At 41.2% G+C, this 18,007-nt stretch overlaps 1 protein-coding gene across 10 annotated transcripts in view; it reads right to left on the reverse strand.

Annotated features, from left to right (window-relative positions):
* Window positions 1-18,007, reverse strand: part of LRRC8D (leucine rich repeat containing 8 VRAC subunit D) — a 104,701-nt gene that overhangs the window by 14,279 nt on the left and 72,415 nt on the right. The window contains exon 1 of one of the 10 annotated variants that reach the window (XM_057713560.1): window positions 7,132-7,234. The exons of the other annotated variants lie outside the window; for them this stretch is intronic. The gene's annotated coding sequence lies outside the window, so the exon portion shown is untranslated. Of the gene's footprint in view, window positions 1-7,131; window positions 7,235-18,007 lie in introns of those variants that run through there. 10 annotated transcript variants of the gene reach the window in all.

The raw sequence follows: 18,007 nt of genomic DNA on the forward strand, positions 1-18,007 counted from the left end.
CATCCATTCACTCTCAAACACTATCCATTGTGTTAAGTATTAGGGATTCGTAGCTGGAGATAACTCATCTTGCCCATCAGAGACTTCAGGAAACCTTTGTTGTCATGAAGCCATCAAGTTCATACCATTTACATCTTCAACAAATATTTGGTTGAGGTGCTGTGATAGGTACTGAGAATATACACATAATGGAACAAGATAGACACAGTCCTTGTGTTCCCAGAGCTTAAAGATCTGCCCATGCCCACCTTAAGTATTCTGGAAAAGGTGAAGCATGAATCACTACACCATTCTGCCCAGAATTATTTAGGGTAGACAGTCCTAAAAATGACATCAAACTAAGTATATGACTGTCAAGAAAACTGCAATAGCTATTTTAACCTAAGGCCAGCTATATGCAAAAAAAGTAAACACACAGCTCCCCTTCTGAACTGGAAAACTCTTGATAGTGACAAATACTAAACAAGGTGAGATGCCAGGATAAGGTATAACTGGGACCCTCCGAGGAAAACCAGGAGTTGTCGTCACCCTAAGTATGGGCCACATGGGCTAGAAATAACCTGATGCCGTTATGTACGGCTGATGTATAAACAACAGCCATGGTGTATTTTAGATAAATAATCTGTAGGTATTTGATCCTATCTTTGATATTTCACATTACAGTCAATTCAAAGCAGTTGATGTCTCATCACAGTCTTTACTACTTTATGAATGGAGACTGACCTTTTATCATGGCAGCATGGTTACATATTACAATTATTTTCTAGTAAGAAATCTAGAATAGAAAAAAGGGAGAAGAAATAGACACAAACCATCTAAAGAGCATTTTTTACACTTTTCCCCACCAGGATATAGGTAGAAAATAATAATATCTGTACTGTACAAAGCGGGAAAATACTGAAGTTGTTCCCAGCTGGAGTGCCCTTCATCGTGGGCTAAGAGGATTTACATTTCGGCAAACAGGCACTTATGCTGTTACCTGTGTGCCCAGCTACACCAGCTGAGACATTGATCCAATTTTGCAACACACTGATAAGTCATGTTTATTTACACATCTGAGAGTGAAGAATACAAGATGGCAGGATGAATAACTCCACTGAGAGAAAGAATATGTCAACATTACCTTTCAGAAAATGTTTTGAAGATGGTGATAAAATGCTATCAAAAGTTGTACCAAATGTGAGAATATAAATGGTGAGTATAGAGGGAAATTCCACACTATGAGCATTACACTGTATATATGCTCATGTATCGAGGTGCCACCAATTTTCACCACAAACGCATTAGTTGAGGATAAGAGCTACAAACTGCCCTTTATGTTCAAATATTCTTAACTCTGAATAACACACTATTTTTGGAAGGGGAAGGAAAGTGTAAAAGGTGATGAATGAATCCTATAACACATACTGCAACTGCGGAAACTTTCCAGAGTAGATCCAGGTGAATTTTTCAAAAAAATTACTCATTTTCTGCCACTTTGAATTCTTAATCAACACAGCTCTTTGTTCCTGTGATTAAAGACAACTAAGTATCTTCCAGAAACCATTCTCCCTTTCTACTTTTTGGTAACAAGACACTCAGTTTAGCTGGTGCACTGCTGCTAACTAGAGATAACATTTCTGACCCTCATTTGCAACCAGCCATGGCCATGTGACTAAGCTGGGCAAATAGGCTGTGAGAAGTGACTGTTCACTTCCTGATAACCTCCACAGAGACAAGGCCACTGGACTTGGCCTTCCATTTCCCCTTTTCCTGCTGGCTAGCAAATAGGGATGCAGGCACAACCTTAGAAACCATGTGTTCATGGCAGAGCTGTTCTGCCAGCCCTTGGCTGCTCACACCTGGGCTGTGGTATGAGAAGGAAGTATCTGTCTTATTTAAATCATGCTACTAAGGGTCTCTGTTACAGCAATTTAGCTGGTACCATAATTTAAAAATTTCAAACTACTAAAAATGCCTCAAATAAAAGCACCTAGAAATATTTGGATAGACTCATTTGTGAGTACTCCTTTGTGGTTTCCCAGAACACAAAAGGGTGGCAGATTCTGTAGGAGTAGGGCTCAGGGAAACAGCAACCCTGTCAGATCCAAATTAGAAAGGGACAATAAGGAACCCCTGAAGGGCCTGAATGAGGCAGGCAATGAGATCAGCACTCCAATTTAGGAAGCATTCTATCCAGAGTATGCAAGGGGGACTGGAGGGAGGGAAGACTGGAGGAAGGGAAATGAATGAGAAAGTTTTACTAGTCAAGACGATTTCCAGGTAAATGCAATTTTTCAGCTTGAAGAACTAGAATTGGTATCATAAATTTTAGAGACGTCTAGTAGACAGTAGACCTGCATCTCAAGAGAATGGGACGGAATCATATTTTATGACTAATCAGTATATGGAAAATGAGACTACCCCAGGAGAGTCCATATAGAGCAAGAAGTCAAAGAATCCTGGAGATTACTAACATTTAGGGAACAGGTAGAAGATAAGCATTCAGCAAAGGAGAGGGAATAGAAAGGATCAGAGAAGGAGGAAGAGAACTCTGTCCTGGAAGCCAAACGAGGCAAACACTTCACTTTCCAAGAAGAGACTGGAAAGCAGTATCACTTATCACAAGCCAGTCAAGGAAGTTAAGGAGTAAAGAAAGAGTGACTGCTAGATCTGGCAGTTGACCGTCCCCTGAGAATTCGGCCCAAGCTCTCTCTGTGAAGAAGTCTGGCCTACCGTGGGCAAGCAGCAAGTGGGAAAGGGAACATTTGCTTCTTGAACGTTGGCTGGGGAGAAAAACAAAAGGCTGGGAAAACAGCTAGAAGGGGAGGCAGGTTGATGGAAGGGTATATTTTTTAGGATGAAAAGGAGCAGGGAGTTAGAAGTCAAAAATAACAGAGTGAGAAAGTACAGAGATGTTTTCATATGTCTGTTTCTTATTTTGAGCATAAAGTTAAATCATGTATGGTAAACACATTTCTACTGGGAGCTCTCACCCAAGTAGGTAGCATGCTGTTATGACTACATAAAGGTATCAAAATTAAAGAATCCATAATTCTATAGAGATTCTTAAATAGAGTTTGGATATATATTGTTTGCTTTTCCCTTCAGCGAGCTGGTAAACATTAACCTTGCTAAACCACCATATTACTTATCCGGTCGTAAAACTTTAAAAGGTTCTTTTTGAGGAAGGTGTAAAGGAAAAAGAAAAAGGTGCCACACAAAAATAATTCCACAACTCATATAACTTTGAAAAGAAAACACAGCCCATGGACATATGACTGAGTAGCTCTGTATACATTCAAGGATTCCAAACAGTGTCAAGCTTTCTCACCCACTGAGACTCCCTCTGAAGGTCAAGCATTAAAAGAACTCAAGTCAGATTATACTGAAAGGAAGAAGGTGGGAAAAGAAATATTTATTATTCCTAAGGGGAGTGTCAGTGACCTAAAGCAGCCTCATTTTCTTCTCCTTTCTCGGGCCGCAGTATGGAGGGGAAAAGATGAGGTGAGGAGATCATCTGTGGGTGGCAACCTCAGGCTGAATCTCATCATGCAACACTGAGACTTCTGCAAATATACAGGAGGAGAAAAGAACACCATCCCTACTGAGTGACCAAGCACCCACACACTTGAGCTCATTAAACTGTCACACCCTCCCCGGCAGTAGTATTACTGTTCTAGTTTTACTGAGAGAAACCTGAGGTTTAGAAAGTTTCAGTTTGACCAAGAACCTGCAGCTAAAATATTGTCGGCCAGGATTCAGACCTGGGATCTGACTGACTCTACCAAGCCCATACCTGCCCTCTCCAGCTTGTTTTAAATTCGAGATTAGCTCAAATTAAATTAAATCCCATTGCCCACCAGTTTACAACTTATTAGAAGGAACTGTTAAGTGAAGGAGACAAAACTCCTGGTGTTCAAAGGCTGCCTCATGACAAAAGGAGCAAAGTCTAAAACATGAAATTACAATTTACAACCCGAGTGCCATTTAATAAGAGTATTACCTAATGCCTTTATCATCACCTCAGTTTTTTTAAAATTAATTTTATTTATTTATTTATTTATTGGCTGTGTTGGGTCTTCATTGCTGCACATGGGCTTTGTCTAGTTGCAGTGAGTGGCAGCTACTCTTTGTTGCAGTACAGTGGCTTCTATTGTTGCAGAGCATAGGCTCTAGGTGCGTGGGGTTTAGTAGTTGTGGCACGTGGGCTCAGCAGTTGTGGCTCGCAGGCTCTAGAGTGCAAGGCTCAGTAGTTCCGGCGCACGGGCTTAGTTGCTCCGTGGCATGTGGGATCTTTCTGGACCAAGGATCAAACCCATGTCCCCTGCATTGGCAGGCAGATTCTTAACCACTGGTCCACCAGGGAAGTTCCATCTCCTCAATTTTTAAAAGCACTTGCATGGACTTCAACTAATCTGATCCTTACAAACTACTGAGAGACAAAGAAGTGTGTCAACTTCATTTTTTTGACCAAGAAATCATTACAACAAGGAAATGACATAGCTGAGATTAAAACTGGAAAGTTCCATATCAAGTATACTAGAATGGGCCTCTAATACGTCTTACAGCCTCACAGTTTTACTTATCTTCAGCAGAAGATGTTAACAAAGTCAGATCAAATATCCAGTATAAGCTCGTCTTTAAACTTGTCATGAAGATTTCCTTTTTATTTTTAATTCATTTAATATAAACTGGAACTGGAACTATAAAAGTGTAAAGAAGTCACCTGGCCAGCCACTTCCTAAATGCAATATGTACTAATTACCCACCGTGAATGGAGTACTGCCATAGCTGTGATTTCAGGACTATTAAAGGAGGGGGCTAAGGGCTTAAATCAGAGGTAATATTCTTACTTAGTAAGGGAACTGGCTATATTCCCTATATTCTTACCATTCTACTTCGCTGAGTAAATTTCCTTTAGTGCTTCTGAAAAGATGCACCATTGGCACTCCTAGACACATTCTCTTTCTCTTAAGTTAGGCAATAAAAAAATTGACAGAGAAAATATTTCTACCTATTACTTTTAGTTATGGAGTCATTGGTTACACAATCAAATCCACCAAGTTGCCGCCTGGTAATCTATACCTAATGGTGACTTTCCATAAATTATGGCACGTGAGGAGGCAGTATATTTCTTAAATGACTCGGGTCTTCATTCACTAATAATAAAACCATAAGCAGAAGAAAAACCAGGCCTGAATTGCACAAGCATGACTGAGAGATAGTAATACCACCGATATAAATTACAGGCCTCCTCTAAATCAGACTGTCATCAATCTCACATAGAGCTTTCTACCCAGTAAAATCTGCCTTAATTGGTTTTCTTTCTGTTGTTGAAAAACAGAGTGAGCCAGCCCAGGCAGCATCATGGGAATTACACACACACACACACACACACACACACACACACACACACACACACACACACACACACACACACACACACACACCCTTTAAAGCCCAAATGAGTGCATCTAGTTTTGAAGGAAATACTAACAAGGAACAGGTTGAGGGTATTTTCCACTGGTTTAAAAATAAAGCATTCTACCCTTTAAAAACAATAAATCTCAGCATTATAGACACAGGAAGCAGCAGCTGGATTTATCATCCTTCGTTTCCTGAGAGTGGTAGTAAAGAACTCCCCCCCGAGACAGAAGCCACGGTGGGGTGAGCCTCCGCCTGCTGGACCCACACGGCCCCCAGGCCACAGCCGCTTGCTCCAGCGCTGGCTGGCCACTTCAAAATCACCCTCCTCGTCATACCTTATAAAAAGCTTTCTGTGCCCAGGGCCTACATCTTGAGAAAACAAAAAATCTGACTGGAATTTAAACACACATAGATAACTGTCCTGAACCTAGAAAAACCCAGCTTTCATCTCTCCTGGGCTCACCTCCCAAGGCTTCGGGGGGACACCACCACACCCTGAGGGATTCTGGGCCTCGTGCTGGCGGCTCTGTTGGGAAGAGCAAGAGGGCTATAGGTTCGGGCTTCCTCCAGCCACCTGTGATTGTAGCTGAAGGACTTCATCTTCCTCAGCCTCGTTCTCTCACGTGTGAAATGGCAATGAGACACCACCTATTTCACAGGGGCAGGATGAACAGTAAAGGAGACTACGAGTGTAAAAACACTTTGTAAATCACACACATAATAACGACTAGAGGAATGGTGATATATGTCCTTGCAGGAGGGGTTTTACCAGTTCCAAAGCTTTCACAAATACTATCGTTTTGTTTCATCCTCAAAATGATACACGAGGATACAGGCAGCAGTGGAAGCGTTCTCATCAACACTATCATTATTGTTTTATAAATGAGCTAGTCTAGAGAAACATAATAGGAAAATTGTGCCCTAGCTCTGTAAGCAAGCATCCAAATCATCTGAAAACATTTCTGGCATCATGTGAGTGATAAGTATTAGACGAGGAGTCACGAAAGCCATTCACATTTCAGGTCAGCTACTCTGGGCAAGTCCCTTAACCTCTCCAGGCAACATGATTCATCCATTTGTCACCAGGCTGGTGGGAGACGAAAACAAATTAGACTTGGTTCCAGCAATTGAAGAACTCACTTGGAGGCAAGGGTGGGGGATGGAAAGAAGTGACATATAAACAGATTAATTACAAAATAGTATTTACTTAAAATATAGAGTATGAACAAAGTGCCTCAGCATCACAAAGCAGGAAGTGACTAACTTTGTCTGAGGGACTCATGGCAGAATTCCTCTCATTTATAAACTGGGAAAAGAAGGAAATCAGATGACATGTTTATCAATGTCTCTTTTGTAGCTAAAACTCTGAGAAAACTAGACCTAGAGACACTGTCGGCAACATTAATATAGAGCACAACTCCCCTTACACATTCACTCAGAGCCAACACATCAGTGAAAATAATTTAGATAGTTTAAGTGCTAGATAACTGTATTCTAGAAAATGCTGAAAAATAAGATTCTTCAGAATATTACCCAAATACAAATCATACTTATAAAGTCTGTGGAAGCTTGTGGGACCTGACTCTATAGTTAGCCTGGTGTGTAGTAATTATGAAACTAGATCCTAGAGCCAGACTGCCTGGGTTAAACTCTTGACCTTACTAGTTAGTAGCTGTGCTACTAGGCAAGTTACTTGATTTCTCTGTGCTTCAGTTTTCTTACCTATGAAATAGTAGTGGTGGTAGGAGTAGTGTGCTGGGAGGAGGAGGAAAAAGGAGAATAAAAATAATGATGATGGTGATGATGATGGTGGTGATGATGATGGTGATGGTGGTGATGATGGTGGTTATGATGGTGATGATGGTGATGGTGGTGGTGATTATGGTGGTGGTGATGATGGGGATGGTGGTGATGATGGTGGTGGTGGTGGTGATGATGGTGGTGATGGTGGTGGTGGTGATGGTGGTGGTGGTGATGGTGGTTATGATGATGGTGATGATGCCACCACGTTCCTCACTGTTGTGAGGATTAAATGATCTAATATACACAAGTACTTAGAACAGTTCTTGGCACAAAATAAGGGCTGAGTTAGCTGCTCTTGTGATTTGCAAAAGTATAATAGCTAGCATTGTTGAATTGCTCCTCTAAAAATACTCTCTTAAGCCCGAAAGTTTCGAATTTGATCTCAATCCACAATTTTCATTTTCTTTAGAACTGTATGGAAAATTCAATGAATCAATGATGAAACTGTAAGTTGTCTGCTTCAGAAATACACTTAAGCAGAATTTTGGAGAATGCAACATACCAACTACGATTTTGAATGCTATTTTGGAAATTACAGAAAAGCAGAAATAAAGGAGGAGGGAAGCCCATATTTCCACAAAAATTTTTTCTTCTGTTGTTTGAGTTTTATATTTAAAATATAATTTATAGTACTTTAAAATTCTCAGCAATCAAGGTAACATTAAAGATGCAAACTTAGTCACCCAGTGAAAAAAATACAAGCATTTAAATAACAAAGTTATTTTTATTTTTCTCAGTGAATTCCCACAGAATTTTAGGAAATTATTTGGGTTGTTAGCAGTATTTTAGAATTATTATATAGTAACTGTCAGGTGAAATGGATTTTATCCAGATAAAATTAAACTTCTGTAAATCAAACTGGATGTTTTAATTGGCAGCATTAGCAACACTCACCAAACCAAAAGATTCTGCCTTTAATATTTAATATATTAAACATCATTCATCTATTGGCTCTCAACCAACATCAATACTTACTGACTCTTGTGGCCTGTGGTTTTTATCTTAGTCACTAATGCTTCAGTTCAGGCCTTAAAATTAATCATTAAAACCGGCTGCTGTAAAAAATGTTCACTAGAACCCCAAAAGAATAAAGAGGTGTAGGATATTTATCATATTCTTATTATGTTCTGAAAAGAATAGGATAGTTTTTCTCAATACAAAACAGGTTTGCTCTGCTATAGCATATTCATAGGAAATGAAGCAAAGTAATCCAAGCTATATAGTTTACTGAGATTCAAGTATGTCCCCGGCACATTTCATTTACTACAACTCCTTGAGGCAAATTATTTCCCTAATTTTATAGACTAAAAAAAAAAGATTAGAAATATTAGGTAATATCCTCATAAAGTTCATAAAGTCACAGTTAGAAAGGACAGACCAGGAGGCAAAACTAAACACATCCACACTGTTTTGTAGGTTGTCCAGGTAATCATTTTAGAGAAATATAAGGCAGGCAGGCATTTAAATGATTCTTGATGAGGGTATTAAATTAGTCTATTTAATTCTACTAATCAGGAATGCAAATGATATGAAAAATAAACTTATAAGTGCTTTGTGGACATACAGTCAAAAATTTAGAAATAAACTCTACAGGAACAGAAATTTAAGGCACCCCTGAAAGTCAAAAGGCCACTCTAACTCACATCTAACCAATGCTTATAATCCTAGAATTAATTAAAAACAAAAAAGAAGTACAGTGATATTTTAATAATTTTATAGAAATGGTTTATTTAAGATAGGACTCAACATTCAAATAATTCGTGCCATTTATTAAGTTTCTGGTATATTTGGTGCAATGATTTATAGCTCCTAGATTACCTGGGAGCCACGAACTATTCCAATTAGCAAGTTTCCAGACTGCCCTGCCTTTTACTATTTTTGTAATAAAATATTAAAATAATGCAGATAGTCTGTGTACTAGGAGAGCTGTTACTATAGACTCATACAAACAGTTAATCAATCCTTCTAAGACAGCTTTATGATAAATGTGACTCTAAAAACAACAGGTTGTTCCAGGAGAAATTATACTCAAAGTCGATCCCGTTTTCCCAAAACAATTATTTCTTTGGGTACCTCAAGTTCTATTTCTAGAAGAAATAGTAAAGTTCTGGCGGAATGCTAGTCTGACATTGACTAGCTATGTATCCTAGCAATGGCAATTAAAATCTCTAGGTCTCCAGTGCCTTATCGGTAAAATGAGAAGCCTGTACTAGATTGTCTCTTCTTTCCTGATGTAAACTTCCAAGATTCAGTTCACACTTAAAATCCAAACTCAATCACATCCTTCAGTGAAAGCCATTTGCCTCCCATCCACACCCCAAGGCTGAGTAAGCTACTCAGAGTAACTGAGTCCCAGTGCTACTTTATTTGCAGTTGTTAGAGTAATCATTAGGATATAATCATTTGTTTATCCAACAGACTGTAAGTTATTCCAGAGGAGACACTGTGTCTTATTGATCTTTCTATATCTGTTATCCAACAGTTAGATCCTAATTGCCTGGCATACAAGATACGCAACAAATGCTTTTAGAATAAATTCTTCGAACCACCATATCAAGCAGTCATTGGGTACTTTGTTTATACCTAGACCACATTCTGAAGATATACCAAAGTTCCCTCCCATAAAGCTTTTGCAATTTAGAAACAGGGCAATCGCATGTGATGATGGCCAACAATACAAGTTTAGTGCATTTTAACTCATAAGTTTGAGCTCTACAGGAAAAAACATTCTCTTGGAGTTTAAGATCTCTAAGACCTCTGATGCTTTAACATTTTGTGACTGCCTTGCAGGGCTTTACCATTTTTCCTCCTTCATGTTAGGGGCATGAATCTGTATCATACTTATTTTTTAATGGTTCAACTATTTGGGGGGAAAAGTGATCTCAAAAGAGGAAAAACTGATTCAGAGGTGGAAAAGACTAAAATACTTGAAGATAAGCAAAAGAAAAAAGTTTAGGAAAGGTTAACCAAATTTTTTCATGGGGTAAGTTAAGAGTGAGGTTACATCAGGCCGGGGCAGGGAAAAGAAAAGAAGTAAAGATAAATATTTTTTGGCCTGAGAGTGTTTAGCTTTCAAGCTCCAAGACAAAATTTCATGTAGTACATGTCTGTTCTTTGGTATTTATTTTTCTTGTTCATGCACATCCCTGGCGATTAGGACAAAGGGGAGTGAAGGCTGCTGGCACTTGTGTATAAAGGAAGACAGGAAGTCCAGCACCTGAATGGTGGCCAAGAAGCCCTTTGGGATCCTTTGTGTTCTGAATGTGACCAATCACAGTAGCCTCTCTGCATGAGTAAATGCTGACAGGTTTGCATGGAGGAGCTGGAGTCACCCACTCTTTTGTGTTTCTTCTAGAGTAACACCTGAATCAAGATAAGCTGGAGCATATATTATAAATTCAGATTCCTTCTGCTCTACCTGGACCTACCCTTTCCACAGGAGCCCCCACTGATCTGCAAAAGAGTCCTTGGCAGGCTGGAATGCAACGAGCAGTAAAGCAAACCAATGCAGCTGTGGAGCCCTTGCCAGCCAGGCTGAGCTGAGATGACTCAGCAGGTTAGAGCTGTGACCCTTGCCTTCTGGAGTCATTATTCTGGTTCTTATCCAGTGGCTACTACAAATGCACACGCACGGGTCGGTTTTACTCCAGAGCCCGTTGCGGGGTGGCTACCACAGCTGGGCACGATCCATGGGCAGGTTTTTCTGCAGAAAGCCAGCCGCAGGTCCTGGCTGACAACCAGGTTTGGCTGAGAACACGAACAAAAAAATCCTAGTCTACCTTAAATTCTGTAAAACTCTGTTCTTTAAAAAGGGCACAGAAATTGGGGAAAGGAGAAAAGAAAAGGTGGATGTGATTGTGGGGTTCTGTTCAGTTCACTACTGTAAATTCAGTTTCAAAGCTAGGAAATGAATCCTAATGACAATAACAATAATGAATTCCCTTCAGTGATGAGAGTGACTTCTCTCTCCTGCTCTTCAGCAGCTGCAGCGCACTTGCTTCTGTTTGAGCCCAACGTCACCATGCAATGCACTCTGTATCCTGCTTATATTTGGGAAAATTCACCTTTGGGCTAAGTTATATACACCTCCAGATGTTTGGAAGGCAGTACTGTTTGGCATTTTACGAAGAGGAACTGTTCCTCTCATCATTTTTTAGTCCAATAAGGATTAACTTTTTTTAAAGCCTGAAGTGGCGCTTGAAAGAAGCCTCAGACGTTGGAAGAGGGTCAGTTGAAATGCCAGGGAAAAATGTGGCAGCCACATAAAATGTGCTCCTACTCCACATTTAAAGCTTTAGCAAAAACCGTGAAGAAAGGCAAAGCAGAGCGATCTCGGGTTCAACCACAGCTGGAGAGATGCCATATCTCCCTTCCTTACTGAATGTCTCTGGAGAGACAGGCCAGGACCAATCTACCTTGGAAGACCCCACTGCAGGTGTTACGAGAACACTTTTATTCATGCTCCCCGACCTATCACCTGCAGAGAATTTCCCTCAATAACAGACCTGGCCTCTCTCTCCACCTCCTCCTTCCTCTTTTTCGGATCTGCCTGCCTGCAGAAATGGTGAATTCTGGACTTTTCTCCTATTGGGTGGTAGGAGGTTTTCTGTACTGGTTGCCAATTTCCGTTGTCCTGCTGTGCCAGGGAAAGAGTGGATAAATCTATCTAATTCAAGGATGAAATTTCAGGAGGCCTGCTTGGCTGCAGACCCAAAGCCACATTCTCCAAAAAGCATTTTCAGTAATAAAGATGTTATTTTGCTGTCCATCTGCCTGACTCCTTTATCTTTCTCAAGTGCTTTGTAATTCAGGCTTGGAAGAGAGGTTATCTATGGGTCTTCTCAAATCTCAAAAGTGGCTGGATCTCCTTGTCTTGTGTATCTTACAGTTTTTGGCAACTATTTATTGAAGCCATACGTGCAAAAATGTGGTGAGAAGGACACTAAATAATCTGTTTGGTCTTATTTGTTCATGGGTGGGTACATGACCATACCCCAACCCACCAAATGCTGGGGAAGGTAGTCTAAAACATGGTATCCAATTTCTGGGTGAATTCATAGAGGGAAACAATCTAAAATACATTCAAAGGGGAAACTATCCCATCCAAAATATTACTGATGACTTAGCACATGGAAATAGGTTTCTGACCTATGAGAAGAATTAACCACTTGGAAAGTTTCTTCCAAATGTTTTGGAAGTCAAATGACACAGGTGAAAACTTAACCCTTAGGATGACTTCTTTGCATGTGCTGAAACAAACCTGAAGAGCACCGTGAAATGTCTTCACAAGTTCTTCCCCATTTTTACAGCTATCACACTATCAATCCTTTACAAAAGGGCTATTTAAAACCTTCAAAATGAAGCGTTTCCATGTAAAAATTCACGTAGCTAGCCATCTGCCTGCATCTGAAAAAGCCAGCTAGGGGTAGGAAACATAACAGCAAGGATACTGGACAGCTAACAAAGTGACTTAAACATGTGTCATCATTTTAATTCATCCTGAGGCTACCCTGTGAAATAAGTGTTATCATCAACCTCAAACAGGGGAGAAAGCTATGTTCAAGAGGTTCAACTCCTTGTCCAAGATTACTCGGCCAATTAACAGTGGTGGCACTGGGACTCAAACCCAGGTTTTGTGATGAAAGAATATAAGTGCTTTCCATGCAGCCTTGATTAGAACTGGGATGGGCACTGCAGGAGCAGTAAACAGAGCTCCAGGTAGAGCACGGCAGCAAAAACAAAATAAGTAACCAGGAACAGACAGAAGAGCAAGCTAGCTCACTGAATTCAAATTCCCCTTTTGTATTCCTGCAGAGTCCTTTTAAGGAAGAAAAGTGAGTGAACTCACTTTATTTTCTTTCCTTCCTTCCCCTGGGCCTGACCCACAAAGACACAGCCCAGGAAGCAGCCCAGTGGGCAGCTGACATCTCTAAAAACAGTTGCACATCTGTTAAACTATAGATGCTCCATTAACTCCAAAGAGAACCTGAAGGTTCAAGTTTCTTGAATTCCCAAGTGCTTAGATGGTCATTTACAGCCGCAATGCACAGCTGAGGCTGGGGACTCTTGAGGGAGCCAAGCTAAGGGTGAAAGGCCTTTGGCTTTAATGGAAGTATGGGGGTGGGGGAGTAGAGAGATCTTTCCAGAGTGCCCAGAAAGATACCTCTACTATTACGCTTTCATCTCACCTCCTCACTTGAATTCTTTAGACACTGCCTTCTCTGGTTTGTCCTTGGAGTAACAGCAACAGTCCTGAGTCCTGAGTAGGGGGAAGTTGGGTGGTTCAGGCTAAACTGGGAATTCCGTAATGATTATTATTCTTAGGGGTGAAAACAATGAGTAACTGGATGCCCCCAAGCCACTAGAACTATTAAATAAAGTGACAAATGGGTGTTAGATACCAGAATTATTAGGAGAATCTTAAAAGTATACGTACTTATGTTTTGTAAGAAGTCAATTCGAAGCTAAATATAAACTTTCTGGGCTCAACTCGAAGCATCAAATTAGTCTTAGGAATGCCATTCAAGGGAAGTAGCTGACTGAAATGTTCATAAAATAAACAACACCTTTTTATGAACCACGGTTATAACCACATTTAGGAACATCAGCAAACACTCCCCAAAATCAATGTGATAAAGAAGCAGAGGAAATAATGTTTAACTTTCTGAAGGAAACCCTCCTTCTTAAAACAAACCAATCAGCAACGCCAGAATCCTGAAAAGACACATCTCAATGTACATAACTGTGCTAGCTTGTTCAGTGAAAGAGATAAGACACCTAACAGCACCCTTTCTGGCTAACGATGCCATTTCTCTCAGTGGTGAGAAAAGTGTCACTTGAGTGGAAATTACACTTGGCAGTGCAATACTGTGTACCTCATTGAAAAAAAGGCATCCGTATCAGACTACTTTTATTTTGATCAAATACTGAGTAAAAAAAAAAAAAAGTGATGAGAAGAATTAAAAAGATGGCATTACAGATACAAGATATCATCTAATATATTTAAGAGGAAGCACTTAGTGGCATTTCCTCTTGTTTAACAATTCAAACAACTTTCATTTTCATGGAAAGAAACTCAGGATAAGTTCTTCCTACCTTGATTACCCTGTTCCTAGCCCACCACACCGCCCAGCTCCTCTTCCTCTGAACACATAGTACAATGAAATGGTTTAGAGCAGGGCTCGGGAATCACACTGCTAGAGTAAGAATCCTGGCTCTGCCATCGGCTATATGGCCTTCAGGGGCATTACTTAACATTTCTTCCTTTCCATAACAGTAAGACAAAAAAAAAGAGCACTCATCTCAGAGGCTGTAATGAGGATTTAATGAATCCACACATGTACTGCATTGAACACAGTGCCTGGCACACAATCACTTAATACATTTAACTTGATAATGACAATGATGATGACATGGGCTTAACTGGACTGTGGTGAAAATAAGGGACTGGTTGTCACTCAGGGTCTGTGCAAAAGCCAACTGTTCTCTTAAACAACCACAGAGCCTACTAGGAAAAAGGCCCCTCATCCTGTGGGGCCAGAGGACTCAGCTTGGCTATTCTTCTCAGTGGCTACAGCAGCTTATCTGAAGGGACAGGCTCAAAGGACCAAAGGCAGACAGGAGAGATATGGAGGGACAGGGAGCCTGAGTCTGGGAGAAACTAGCTTGGGGGCAGTTCTGAGAATGGGTAGCAGCCAACAGTCCACAATCATGGGATTCAGAATCTAGAAATAAAGTAACGAGATATTCAGATAGGCATATTTTGTTATTATGGTAAAACTCTCCACTACTCTTCCTTCAAGGTCCCTCTGGCAGGGAGCATCTTCCAAAAACTGCTCTGCCTCTGAATTTCCGGAGGACTCTTTCACATATTTACGGGCACTTGCGGCATTTAATTGTTCTGGAGAATAAGTTACATCTCAATTTGATGGAAAACTTTGGAGGGGGGTGAGTGTATCTTATAGTCAGATGTCTCTCTTCCTGGCCTATCTCTGTCCCAGAGCCCAACACCCACCATGGAAATGTTCAACCAGAAAGTACACAGGAAAATGGAAGGCTTTGAGTTAGCAGGGGCTATAGAAATACATGCCACTGTGCTAAGACAAGCACACGTGGCTAGTACAGGGATGAGGGCACAAAGCAAAGCAACATGCTTGCCCCTACCTCTATGAGGCTTTCGTGGAAAGGCTGAGTCCAAGAAGTTTGGAGATAAGAGGATGAAGTCTTTGGCAGTCCTGAGTACTGAATAGATTACAGTGTTCCTCCAAATAGAAATAAAATTAAAATAAACCATAAAATAAGAATAAGGACGTCCAGTAAAAGTCTGCCTTTTTTTCACATGATGATTGCTTTGATAGTTTTTAAAGTAGTGAGTATCAAATTCTCTTGAAACCATTTTCTCGTGGTACCTTTGCTTTGCAGGTGCCCTAAACACACCTTTGGTCTGTCTATCTGGTAATCTAGCCCTACTTGGGCACCAAAGGATTCCCTCCAGGTACAGAGAGGCTGGCACGAAAGAATGGAGTCAGGCAGGGGCAGGTAGGTAGCGAGGGAAGAGTGAAGCGGGCAGTGGGAACCAAAGGAGAGGGGCAAAGATGGGGGGAGTCGGAGACCAGGCAGTGACGCAGTTAGAGTAAGGTTAGCGCCTTTGATTCCTGCCAGCTTAAATCTAGAGAGAACTTCAGAGATGATCTAAACCCAATCTTCTCCCTTTGCAGGGGAGAAATTATACCCCATGAATGACGACTCCCTCAAGGCCAAATCTGCTGATTGGAGGCCAGGACTGAAATCTGGGTCTCATGGCTGCCTGCTTAGAGCTCTTTCTACTCAGCACGCCTCTGCTTTACACTCCCAGGGCACAGGGGATCAGGGTTCAGGCAAGCAGTTCGAAACTCAAGCAGCTATGAAAAAAGCCCTTGCAGTCTCCCCTACCTCAACACCACATGTTGACAGAGTCAACAGAAAAGGCAGGAGAGATTAGGCCTCTGGTTATCACATTGCTTTTGATGAAGCCATTTGGCCTTCTGATAGGATTCACTGGACTAGAAATGTACGAGGACAGTCTGTCTCCCTGCCAGGGGGAAGTCTGGCTGGATCAGGCTCCGGCTTGACAATTTGTGCTATGAAAGCCTACAGCGCAAGAATTATGCACCCCTTACATTCCCTGCCCGCCTCCTGCCTCCACTGGCTGTTGTACACGAAAGGAAATCACCACCGGGTAGCTGGCTTTCTTGATTTCTGCGGTTTCTTGATCCTGAAGAGAGCACAACTGCAGAGAATATACAGGGTGGGGATGAGACACGTAACTAACTGAGGCAGCCACTTTAAGAACACTCTTGAAGGGATGCCGCTGCAGTCTTACTGGCTGTAAAATCGGGGCAGACACAGGAAATTACTGTGAGGCTCAACAGAAGCTCTGCTCAGTGCTCTGCGTGGTTTGGGGACCATCTCTGGGTTTCATTACAATTCAGACCTCCTGAGCTATAAGGCCTTTCTTTATAAAAGAAAGTCCTCTGCGTAAGGAAGCATAGTAAGTACCACTATGCTTCAACACTTACCTCAAGTGTTAAACATATACTATACCTGACCTGGACAAAGTGTTCTTTTTAATCATGGGGTTTTCGTGACGTACATAAATCACTCAACCTCATTCCTGTCCCATATCCCAAATGCCTACACAACATCAGGCAAATGAAGAGGAAAACAGATGATGACCGTTTTAACCTGTATCTCTTGCCTTTTCTCCTTTGAATCCTCTCCAATGCACCCTAGTCAATAACAAGTCACTTCTCCCAAGGGGAAGCAAGCGAGCACTGAATAAAGCACCTATCAGCATTAGCATCACAACATCCCTCTTCTGTGTCCTCACCTACAAGCCTTTGCTCACTCTGTTCCCTCTTTCCCTGATTCACCTTGTTAACCTCCACTTTGCCCTCTGTTAGCACTGGTGGGAAGCCTTTCCTGAAATTCCTGTATCAATAACTCGGTCCTCCTAATCCTTCCTTGATCTGAGAGTATTCTGTGCATTTCTGCCCCTCCACACTCTTTTAACGGTCACCTGGTTTTGAGCCTATCTCCTTCACTAAGCTGTAAGGTTCTCCGGGGTAGAAATCAAAACTTACTCATGTCGGCTTCCCTGGGGACTTGTACGGCACCTGGCACACAGCAGGAGCACAACAAATAATAAGTTGTAAGGCAAGATTGCACACATTTTTCAACTGGATTTTTCTTTTCATCTTTATTGGAGTATAATTGCTTTACCGTATTGTGTTAGTTTCTACTGTACAACAAAGTGAATCAGCTATACGTATACATATATGCCTATACCCATTCCCTCTTGAGCTTCCCTCCCATCCTCCCTATCCCACCCCTTTTGGTCTTCACAAAGCAGCAAGCGCATTTTTAAAGGGACACTTAGGCAGGAACCATCACTCTCATTTTACAGACAAGGAGACTCAGAGAGGTTTTAAGGCTCCCCAAGGCCACCGGTTTTTGGCTCTCAGGCTAGATTTTCACACAACCACATTATACTCAGTTAACTACACAAGCTCCATATAAGAGATAAAATAGAAAGCACTGATGTTCTGATGTGGGCATATATGTAGCTACCTGCATGACAGGTCACAAAAACTTTCAAATATGGGTAAAATCACTGTTCTGAAAGCTGGACCCCTGATCAGATTTGGAGATGGAGTTTACACTAATTCTTTTCACAAGGACCTTCCCGATCTAAAGCTCTGCAATGTCTGGTGGACGTGATTAGATACAAAGAAAGGTTCTGCTGGTTAAGAGATCA

The sequence above is a fragment of the Hippopotamus amphibius genome, chromosome 1, assembly GCF_030028045.1.
Source record: "Hippopotamus amphibius kiboko isolate mHipAmp2 chromosome 1, mHipAmp2.hap2, whole genome shotgun sequence".
NCBI lineage: Eukaryota > Metazoa > Chordata > Mammalia > Artiodactyla > Hippopotamidae > Hippopotamus > Hippopotamus amphibius.